We start from the raw sequence: 12,496 nt of genomic DNA on the forward strand, positions 1-12,496 counted from the left end.
CCATACAGCAATCCGATCCAGTGTCTCCCTTTTGGTCCATGCTGGAGCTTGTTTACGATTCTGGGGGGACTGTATGGTCACCTGTGCTGCTGAGCTCGCCACTCTGACCAAACAGGAAATGAAATTCAGAAGTTCCCAGGGCTTTTCCTGTGTACCTGGCTAATGCATTGGAGTGCAAAGTGCTGTCCAGAGCCGTCACATTGGAACACTCTGGGATAGCTACCGGAGGCCAATTCCGTCAAATTGCATCTGCACTACCCCAAATTTGACCCAGCAAGGTCGATTTTAGCACTACTCCCCTCGCTGGGGAGGAGTACAGAAGTCAATTTTAAGAGCCCTTTAGGTCAACGGAACGGGGTTGGTTGTGTAGACACATTCATTTTAAAATCGACCTAACGTGGCTAAATTCGACCTAACCCCGTATGTAGACCAGGGCTTAGTGGTGAAGAGACTTCCAGGTTCAAAATTCACCCTGTAACTCAATTTCTTTATCCAATTAGAATTTTTATATAAATATATATGTGGTTGATCTTACAATAATAATGGATGGGATTTTCAAAAGCACCTTTAAATGGGACTTGTGCTCTTAAATCACTTAAGCGGTTTTCAAAATCCTACCCAATATCTGCATGATGAAAGTGCTACTCTTTAAATGGGCTAATCAAACTACAGAAACAAAGAAATATACATTACTATGGACAAGAAGCACAAGGAACCTTACTAGAGAATATTGAAACTATCTTGTAGGGGACTTGAACCTAGTTTCCTTCAGGTTTTTCCAAAGAACAACTTGCAGTTCAAAACACACAAACAATGCTACTTAGACTGTAAGCTGTTTGGGTCAGGGACCATCTTTTTGTTCTGAGTTTGTACAGGTTCTAGCACAATGGGGTCCATGAATGGGGCTCCTAGATTCTACTGCAATACCAATAAATAAAAACAGCTCATTAATCCTGAAGGGAAAATCCCAACCTCTTTACTATAGACCCTGAGCCTGCAAACATGTACACTCATGCATTACATGAGACTACTCTTGTGTAAAATTACTCACGCATAAGTGTGCACAGGCTCTGTACCTTTGTTGTTTTTCAGACTAAATTGTCATTAAAGTCATGGACCAAAAATGGATTTTTTATCTGTGTTGAAATGGGCCCATTTAAAAATTAATACGACAAACCTGAACCCTGAAAAACCCTTACAAATGATAGATACAGTTATTCCCATCCTGTGGGAAGCCCTATAGGACAGATCCTCTAGAGATGTAAATCAGAAGAGCTCAATTGAACTTAAATGGAGCTACATGGATTCACACCAGATGAGATTCTAGCCTACAGTACCTTGGAGCTTTACTCTCTAACGGCATGCATCAGTGTAACTGACCTACCTTTGGGTGTGACACAAGTGAAACCTTCTCTTTGGCTCCTCCTCCCATCAGTCCCAATACAAGAATAGAGCAGGGGAAGTAGGGGGAGTGATTTTCAACCGTTTTTCATTTGTGGATCCCAAACATTTTTGAATGGAGGTGTGTGGACCACTTTGGAAATCTTAGACATAATCTGTGGACCACACTTGAAAACCACTGTTCTTTCACGGACCCCTTAGACATAGTCTGCAGGCTCCCAGGGGTCCGTGAACCACAAGTTGAAAACCACTGCTCTAGGGGAATACTTGTTCCAGCTATGTTGCTGCCATAGCAGGTCTTAAGCCTTCCTGCAGAAAAAACCGTAATTTATAGGTAACTCTTCAGATTTGTTTATCCCTTGGTTCTAGCCAGACAATATCAGCAATACATTCATAATGCACAGCACCAGAAAGCTCCCTGGTCTTTTCTTGTGTCCCACTAAAGGTGAAATAACAACTGCTCTACATTTTAAAAGATATCCTGTAAACAAAAAAACAAACAAAACTAAAAAAAAATAAAAAATAAAAAATAAAGCTCTTTGAAAGAATAAATGTGAAGAAAACTTTAATCAACCTAAAGATGTTTGTAGAAAGAAAAAAAAGAAAAAAGCAAAGTAATCATTGCATCAAATCCAACTGTGTGTTTGGATTAAACTAAATGATGTTGGGCTCTTCACCCTCAGGCTCTGTTTACTTTTGTTAATAGCTTGTAAAAGAAGAATCTAAAGCTTTGTCTTAAAAGAATGCAGTGTTCTAGCAGAGGACTGATAGAGATCATGGAATGATCAAATACTTGTAGGTATATGCCTCTGAGTACAATGCTAGTGAATACCTTATTTGGGAGAATCCCTTAGTCAAATGTGGCATGGCCAAAACAGAAAGAAAGCTTTAGAAAATGTCACTTGTAGCATGGGAAAGAAGAAATGAAACAATAGGGTTAGGTAATCACTAAAGTCCATTCTTTTATTGGATCATAGCACCTCCTGACAATTAAATTATGGATTTTATAATTGGGTTAATTATTATGGAATATTATTGATGCCTCAGTGGACTTCGGACAACAAGATAAATTTGTTGTACTCCCATGACACTTCACACTATTTGTGTGCGCTAGATGACTCATATTTATTATATACCCATTTGACCAAAGATTGTCCATTGTCACCTTGAATCTATTGTCAAGGTATTGCTTCTTTCATGTAGTTCAGAGTTTTATTGTCCCCAGTTACCAGTCTTATGGCCTATCACAAATACTATGTAAATAAAACTTAGAAAACTGAGATTCATTAGGGCCTCATTATCAAAGATACTGGTCAAGATGCTCATCTTTCTTGCACCATGTAAACCCAAACTATATTTCCCCATGTTTATTTCCCCCCCACACACACTGTTCCTCACACGTTCTGGTCAACTGCTGGAAATGGCCCACCTTGATTATCACTGCAAAAGCCCCCTCCCCCCCTCTGCTGGTAATAGCTCACCTTACCTGATCACTCTTGTTACAGTCTGTATGGTAACACCCATTGTTTCATGTTCTCTGTGTACATAAAATCTCCCCACCATATTTTCCACTGCATGCATCCGACGAAGTGAGCTGTAGCTCACGAAAGCTTATGCTCAAATAAATTTGTTAGTCTTTAAGGTGCCACAGGTACTTCTTTTCTTTTTGTGGTTACAGACTACCACGGCCGCTACTCTGAAACTCATAAGTTATTAAGAACATATTTAAAGAGCTAACTTTCATAATTACATATAATTTGCACACCACCACAAATTTCAGCTTATGGTCAATACATCCTGCCCCAAGTAGTACCTAGAGTAAGACATGGCCCATGCTGCACAAAACTTGGCAACAACAAGCCTGGAGCATGTATGCGCAGATTGGAGGTCGTCTAGGGATGCTGGGATGGGGTGGAGATTGTCTGAGACTGCTAGGCTCAGTAGGTAGATGCTGGGGTGTCTGAGTTGGTGAGTGCTAGAGGGTAGTGGAGGGGGGGTGAGTGAAGGGTGGCTGTGTAGGTGGATGGGTCCTACAGTATGGTGCTGGATGTGTGCTAGGGTAGGTGTATGGCTACTGTCTGGGAGGGAAGCATGGGGTTGGCCGGAGGCAAAGGGTGGATCTGAGGACTAGCTGGGGTAGCTTAGGGGTACTCTTGAGCACCTTTTATCCCTGCCATTCTTCTCTGCTGCTGCCACACCGCCTCCACCTCTGACTCCCTCCTCTGGCTGCTGATGCTGTCTCAGCTCCTTTCCTGCTCTGCCAGGGGGCACAACCAGCGGGGAGGCAGGCAGGCCACACAGCCTCCTGAAGCTAGGCTCCACAGCAGCATCTAGTGGCTGCAGGAGCAGCTACAGCTCCTGTCCATAGCTCAGCATGGCTTGTTAGCCTTGTGAATGTTGCCTTTTTGTGGGTGGTTAAAATCACCCAGCCTTGTACTACAGAACACTGTGTAAGGGAGGTTATAATTCCTGTTGTTTCGTAATTAGAATCAGCATGATTTCTTGTTTGTGTTTTTAATACTGTTCTACATAATGAACCTGAGGTGTTGCATTTTCTTTATCAGTTTACAAATGAACCCTATTTTATTCATACTATTTGTATCTTTAAGAGATAGCTGTTTGACCTACTGTACTCTATTCCCTTTGGCCATGTTTTACTTTGTGATGTAACACAAAGATCCATTTCAATTGTATTTATGTTCTACTTGTGTTTGGAATATAATACTTAAAGTATGCACAGTGAGATCTGTTTTGAGTAAAGATGAAATTCTATACGTAGAAAGAAAGTTACAGGGGGCCCAAACTGTTTCAGTATTCTCACATTATAAATGTGTTTTGCCACCATTAATAGCTCTCTAAGTCTATGAAACATATAAAAATTGTCTTTAAAAATAACTATCCCAAATGCTAACTGTATCTCCTACAGTAGATAGCATGTAATAGTTTGCATTCACTCTGTGTGCAGTGATCCAAATAGATCAGTCCAAACAGATCAGTTACAAAATGCAAATGAGGCATAAAATAATTTATGGGAGGATTAAATCTGACAAAAGGGTCCTTTTATTTGGATGTAAAATTTATGAGATTTCAACTTAGATTTTTTAATCAAAAGATTCATTCCTTATGGGTACTATATAGCCCAGAGTCAAAACCCAGCTCAGGCTTATTGGGACTAAAAGATATTACTACCTGATGGTTGTTTGTTTGGAACAATAAGATAAATTCCCTATGGGCAAGTGGCCACATCACAAACCTGACTGGGAACTTTTTGGCATTGTCAGGGGAGAAGTAAAGTTACCATAGGCACGGAGACATCCCTTTCACTCTGAATGGTAGGCACTAGGCAGGGCATTGTTGACAAAAGCATACTGCCACTGCGTGGACTCTACACATTCTGTGGGTGAGTAGAAGGCTTTAATCTATTGGTATCTTTAATGAGCAGTAAATTGATTCCTTCTCTCGGATTGATGCCTGAAGTTTCCTTAATATCTCTAATGTTCCATTCATTAAATCATCTGCTAATTCATAGGACAGTCATAAAGTAATCAATCAGTTGCCTGAGGACAGACGGCTCCTATCAGCAGAGAAGAGCCAGACCCTTTGAAGTTATCACTGACCAGAGAAACTGGTTTATAGTAGAAAATAGTGCTGCTCTACATTTCTACCACCAAGAGGAAGTGGAGAATACGAGTATTAATTAGGATTAAAAAAGAAAGTAACTGGCTTAGTATAATATGACAGTTATGCCAAATAGAATACCACATTTCATAGTTGTAGGAATCCCATGTCCCATTTCTGTATTATGTCTTGGGTGATGGCCAAATTTCTTTGTGAGAAGGGTATTCGCTATTATTTTTAGATCATTGCCACGAGATGAGACCTATTGTTTTTAGGTCACTGGAGAGGGGTGAGATCAGCTATTTTTAGGTCACCAAGTTCCCCAGGCTAATCCTTTCTCTCTCTTTCTTTCAGTGCTCATTTTGCCAATCTTTGTGTGTTTTTGTTTTTAATTCTGTAGCAGTTCTGAACTGTTGAATGATAGAAGCCATCCATGGCTCAGGAAGAGATTTGGTGGATAAGCTTGCAGTTTTATTTTGTTGTTTTCCAGTTATTTCCTTTCACTCTTTCTTGATATATATGCTTTCTCAAATACAGACTACAAAAATACTTCAACCAGAAAGAGCAGAAACAGACATTTAAAATCAAATAGCAAATAGAAACAAAAGGGTTAGGTTTCTCATGCAATTTTACTTGAATTTCAGTAGGAGCCATGGTTATTTAAAATTATGAAGGCAAATTTGAAAAACAATGGAAAGGATTTTGGATAACAGATGCATATCACAACAGCATAATCACCAGGCTGTGAGGCATTAGAAATGCTTCCTGTATATTTTAATTTTCTGTGAGCCACAATCTGCTGCTCTTACTCACATTAACTAATTTCTCCTGGGATCAATGGGACAACTCATGAACTAAGTTACTACAGTACTCATTATAAATAAGAATGTCTGGATTTGCCTGTACATTACTAAGGCAGTAGTATGCTTCTCATTTGTAAGCAAGCACTATTTCTAAATGTTAGATCACTGCACGTCTTCCAATTTTGATAAAAAATGGGTCACTTCCTTGGGGTGACATTTTCCCTTAATGCCTCTTTTCAATCAAGCTAAACAGAATGATCGGCAGTACATTGGCCTGATCCTGTGAGGTGTAGAGCACCTCTGTCAAAGTACTTGGGCCAAGATCCTCAGCACCTAACTCCCATTGATTTCAAAGGAAAATAGGCACCATGAAGGATCAGGTCCAACTCATTTCCTTGCAGAAGAAGTAAGGGGCTATCAAGTATGCTAGGAAGAAGAATAAAGCAGATTGGAGGAAGTGTAAGCAGCATGTTACAGTAACTATACACGTTGTTATAGTCGTTACAGCAATGATTTGTTTTTGATCAGTTCATCTCATTTGCTTCATCTTTCCTCAAACAGTTCACTTTAATCTGATACAGGCAGTAAATATTTCTATTTCATCTGTCTTTTAGGCTTGTGAGCCTTGTCTGTTTAAATATGAATCAGTCTCCTATATAGGTTTCTTTGCTTACTTTCATTGAGTGGACAGGGATTACTGGGAACTCCTTACTAAAAGATTCCTGTTTATTTATCCTGGATTATCTTCTTTTTTTTTTTATTTGGGTGGGAGGGAAGGTAAATTAATGGGAGGAAAAAGTCTGTCTGTATCAGCACACAGACTCAGAGGGGGTCCTCCCCCAGCCAGTACAGAAATGGGGGGTTGCTGCCTTCTGAGCACTATTCCTCCATTCCCCTTGAACAGCTCAGCTGTCTGTTCCCACCAGCACTTTGTGTGAAAAGGTCTCTGTAAGGCGATTAGGTGGGAAAGCCTGAAGCTGGGGTCTGGTCCCCTGGTAACCTTGCAGAGATATTCAAGTGAAGCAGCATTAGCTCCCCCTAGGCCACCCATCAAATCGTTTCTATTGGAGATGTACCTCAGAAGAGGAAGGCCAGCAGAGCAATGCAGCACAGATCTGAGCCTGGGGAAGTGGGTCTTCCCTGTGCATCTCCAAGATCCTCATGCCTTGACAGCTGTAATCTGTTGTCTCCAGGCTCCTGCCTCTGGACAGGATGCATTATAGAAACTGCTTGAAGTTTAGAATAATACACATATTTCAGTGATACACGCTAATAAGGAGAGATAAAATAATCAGTGTTCAGGCTGAGTCGTTTTTCTCCAAGCTAGAGGAGAAGGGAGAAAGCCCTTGCTAAAGATTCAGATGCAGGGGTGTTGGCACTTGGCAGGCAAGCTGGTCTATTGCATAAGCAAATAGGGCTGCTCTTCAAGTGTCTCTGAGCCAGAGAGAGCCATTCCTGATGGGTGATTCACAGAATGGGTGCGGGTCCAACTCCATCAGAAGTGAGGAAATGCCTCACGTTCACACCTCATCTCCCCTCAATTCAACAAGTATTGAAATATAAGAAAGATAAGATAACACTGAGATAATTAGGAAATTTACACTGGAGAAGGGAAAAGAAAGGCTAGGGAGATGGGGTAATACAATAGAATGGGAGCGGGAACTGTAAAGAGAGGCTGATAAGAAAGGGAGGGAATGATAAAGCAGCCTGTGAAGGGAACAGCCGATTAAATCAACCTTCCCGTAGGGCTGGTCCTGGGAGAGGCCTTTGACTCCCACTGGATTCTGTGGAGAGCAACGCTCAGTACCTCGCAGGAGCAAAATGATCACAAAATCCTATTTCTCTTGAAAAATTAATTAAATCAGAACTGAGCAATTTTTTGACTTCCCTTTTTTCTTTTATGTTAAAACACAAAATGCATTGGGGATAGAATCTGAACCTTAGGAGGCCTTATTCTTTTCTCAGTTACATCAGAATAAAGGCTCAATTCTTCCCTGTCTTGAACTGCTGTGGTTTTGCACTCCTGTGCCAACTGAGTGGCCACTCTACCATTCTGATTTGCAATTATTGTACAGCCAGCTAACACTCACCTCACACAGGTGTGAATGACTAAACAAGATACAAGACAGTGGAGAACCAGGCACTAAGATTCTACAGTGAACTACATCTACATCTTATGCGCAAATAAATTTGTTAGTCTCTAAGGTGCCACAAGTCCTCGTTTTCTCTTTCCATCTAAATGGCACAACTTCATCCCACCTCTGGTATGTCCCAACACCCCAGACACAGCAAAGCTTCCCCAGTCTCCAAGACAGATGGTACAAGCTTTGGGATGCTTTGTACTTGTCTTGAAGACTGAGCCCTCCTTCATATCCACATCATCCTGGGGACATGCTGTCAGAAGAGAGCTAAATGAAGGGCAGCAGCACACAAGGACATCTAATCAGTTTGACAGAAGCTGCTCCCTTGGTCCCCCAGATCTATATCAAACCGTATCAAGCAGGATTCAACATTTAAAGCAATCTTCACTGGACTTCATCTGTGCTTCTTGCATCAGCCTTGCCAGTCACTTGAGAGCCGTTTGCGAGGAATAACCTTCAAACTATGTCATAATAATAGCAGTTGTCATTAATCTCAAAAAATAAGCCCTCCTTCTGAACCTTGGCTTGTCACTTTATCAGCATGGTGTTCATCCATCCTTCTGCAAGGCCTTTAAAAATGTTGGTCTCTGTTCATTTGAAAAGGAGACCCAGTATGGAAATAATACAAATGTTGGCAAAGAGAGATTGTCTGTTTGTTTGTTTATTCATTGTTTTCCCTATATCTGCCGTCACCACTGAATGGCTGATGAGGTGCACAGAGAGTGGGACAGATCAGCTGATCAGACAGGATGGAATCAGGGAGAAAGGAAAGTTCAGTGGTACCCCTTAATGGCAGCAGCAATGAGAAGTTAGGTTGTTTTGCCTGCTGAGACTAGAACAGGGGCAGTTGATAATTTACCCCCCAGCTATACATCAGATCCCATGCATGTCAGGGTGACTTTAGCCAATATGGAAAAGGTGCAGGGTGCCAGGGTGGAGCTCAGCCAGAGGAGCCTTTGTGGGGCCAGGGCCTGGAGAAAGTAGCAGCAGTGGAGTTGGGAGGAGGAAGTGGAAGCATGGTCAAGGAGTCAGGGTTGGGGGATTGGCTGTCACCTTCCTGGAATTGGCTTCCAGTGCCATTCAGGAAACAGTCCAGATTTGTGTTTCTGTGTTTGGCCCTGCTCTGAAATAAAGAGGATATTTTAACTACTGATGAAAAACCAGTAATGGTTCAGAAGATACATACTACAAGACATTATAAAAACCTAGATAGACAAAGCTAGACAGATACTTTGGTATAAAATTTGTTACTGGAACTCCTTGAAATGGTCTGCCTAGCTCCCTGGGGGATTCTTCACTCCTGAGTAATGTAGTCATCCCAAACTCATGCAATGAAACAGTCACACCTCCCCAGATCAGACCATCATGCCTCTTATTCTCTCTAGCACTCTCTCCCTTTGTGTGTCTGCACATCATACCCCTTACTGACATACAGAAGTTACATCAGTTATATCAGAGCTTTTAAACTGGTTTAGTTAAACTGCTGCAAAACCCTGTTTAGACAAGTTTAAGAGAGTCTCATTTCACTTTAGTTTAAACTTGTTCCTAATTAGCATAAGCTAAATCAGAATAAACCAGGGTTTTATCAGTGTAAGGTCAAAGGTCCACACAGCCTTTTGCACTGGTTTAACTAAATCAATTTTAAATCACACAACTAGTTAAACTGGTACAACTTTACCTAGAGTTTTGTAAGAAAATTTGAAATACAATTAATTCATTAACAATTTTTGTGAAATTTTTTGTTTGTTTTCCATTGACATTATTGGACCACCAAATCATAATAATAATAAAAAAAATCACAGCTTTCTGTACTATTTTCATGTTATATCCAGACAATAGAGGTCTTTTTGATGAACATTATTTCCGTCGTTCAAAATTTTCTCATTTTTCATGCCATTCAAATGTTGGCTTTTACCCTGTTCAGGGCCTCATTGTTGGCTAAATTTTTCTGGATATGTTGGAGTGCACATATAAATTCTGTTATCAATGAAGACTGAAAAACATGCATCAAGGCTACCAAGCTGATAAGAGGGGAGACACTGTGAATATGAATCAACCACTATGTGATAGAATGAAAAACAGTGTGGCAGGGAAGTTATGTTAAAGTGTGACGACTGGGGCTGAACTTAAAATATTGTGACAATATAACAAGTAGGTTTTTCCCCCTAGGGTTGTCTCCTGGGGAAATGTTCCTGATTGTATGTTCCTGGTCAGTTCGGTAAGGGAAATGAAAAATGGTCCTTCCGGAGTGTTTTAACATTTAGTTACTTCCCTTCTTTTCACTGGAATTTTAAGCCTGATTATTTATCCTGCGAAGGATTATTCAGTGGTGTTTATGGCTGTCAAGAAACTAGTTTTTTTTACGTCAGTGTAATGCTAGTTTAGAAAGCTTTTTATTTTCTTGGCTCTCCACTGTTTAATCTGCTCTGAGATAATTTGTTTAACCACCTATCTCATTTGACTGATTCAGTGATTTATAGATTTGGAAGTCCAGAAGGGCCAGATCATTTTTTCTGACCTCCTACATACACTGGTCAGATAATTTAAAACAGTGATTTATGCATGAAGACCATAACTTCTGAGGGGGTGGGGAGAAATTGGCATCTTTGTGTTCCCCTGATACCAACAGCCGGAGCTGTATCAGCCCTTGTTGTAACTTAGCGCATCTTCAGGGCTGCTCTGAGTTACACTGTGTAACCAGCAGCCTAAACAGCCAGGGGTCTCGTGGAGTGTCATGTGTTCTGCCTCACCCCCGTCCTTCCTGACACATCCGCGTCCTGCACCCATCACAACCGTTACACAAAGGGAGTTGGAGATATAGAGGCAGCAATGCTGACCTTGTGCCACCTGAAGATGGGGGAATCCTTGGCTTGCCTTTTAGGGTAGCATTGTGGCTTCTTGGCATTGCCTCAGCAGTAAAAACAGCCAAAGCAAAGGGTTGAGCCCCAGGACCTAACACTAGTGGATTTCCTTTCTGTTGTTCCATAAAGAGTATGGGGTTTGTCTCCTCCAGAGACCAGCACAAAAAACACCCAAATCGCTGGCCTAGAGAATCTATGGGTCTCTCAAGATATGCACAGATCTTGGGGAAAGGCTCAAAGGCAGTTTGTAGGATAATGGCCATGTGTCTTCACTCTGCCTCTTGGTCTCCCAACTCCAGTCTGTCTAGCCCCATAGATATCTCAGTGGCTGCTACCCCCAAATGCTGAAGTTCAAAATGTTCATCATAGGGAATCCAGGTAAAGTAATGCTCACAGATTCAGTAGTAATTTAATCTCTGATATTCTGTGAGGTAAATAATGAAACAGCACTATAAAGTGGCAGCCTCACACCCAGCCCATTCTTGTGGGCTTGATCCAAAGCCCATTGAAGTGAGTGGAAAGAATCCATTGACTTCCATAGGTTTTGGATAAGGTTCCATGTGTGAGGCTATTGTTCCCCATTGAGCACCACAAAGGGGCTTCTGAAGGATGGGCGGAATGAAGGTGCCATACAGGTATAATTTTCCACTACCTCTATCTGGATCCTCCTGAGGAGGAGGATAGAACGGTCTGGCTCTGTTTTCTAGAGTAGGATGAGATTGCTATAGTTGTATTGTTTCACTTTGTAATATCTTGTCTTTATATGGCACTGTTCCTCTTTAGAGAACCCAAAGCACTCGCCAAATTTACCAGGAATAGTTTCATCCGCTACTGAAATGCTGCCACCGCTGGGATGAAACATGGCATTTGTTCAGCTGTACCCAGCAGCAGTGCTACCTAACTCTTTAGAACAAATGAGGGATATTGCGCCTGTTTGAAAGTGCAAGGAGAATTTAGAAAAGCAAAATTTCAGTTGCTGATGGAGTAGAAATTGGGCCAGGACCTGGAGGGAATGTTTTTTCTGTTAAGAGTGTCATAGGATTGGTGGTTTGGCTGGATAATGTGTTTAATATTTCCTTCATATACTATGAAAAAGTAGAAACCTTTGGATTTCAGTACAGAAGTTTTCCAATATTCACTGAAAAGTGCCAGTCACTAGGTATATTACAATGATCTGAGGGCCTTATTTAGTACAGTAATTTGAACATATCTTTTTCTTTCTTAATAAAGGCAACTGTTGTCTTGATGTCTCTCTCAGCACATTATGTTCTCTACAGAAGGACCAAGAGACAAAGAGCATGTTGTGTAGGATATCATTACTGCTATGCCATATTTATCGTATCTCATTGCTGTGAAATACCAAAAAGGGATGATTGTCTCATCTTATACAAATAACTTAGGCTACAGTTTCATTGATACAAACCTTCTTTGGCTCATTTCTGTAAACAAGTAACTATTTAAGCCCAACTCTTCCAGAAATACCAATATGGTATGTTTGGGATTTGTCTCATTTTGTCTATAATGAACACCATTTCTTGAAGCTCTTCTACCTTTTCAACTGTATCATTATGGTAGGTTTTTCTTTCAATAACCAATTATAATTCTGTTTTCTGGTTACTGCAATTACAACTTTGAATAGACTTCTCTTTGGAATTAGCAATTTCAGTAGGCA

The sequence above is a fragment of the Lepidochelys kempii genome, chromosome 9 (assembly GCF_965140285.1).
Source record: "Lepidochelys kempii isolate rLepKem1 chromosome 9, rLepKem1.hap1, whole genome shotgun sequence".
NCBI lineage: Eukaryota > Metazoa > Chordata > Testudines > Cheloniidae > Lepidochelys > Lepidochelys kempii.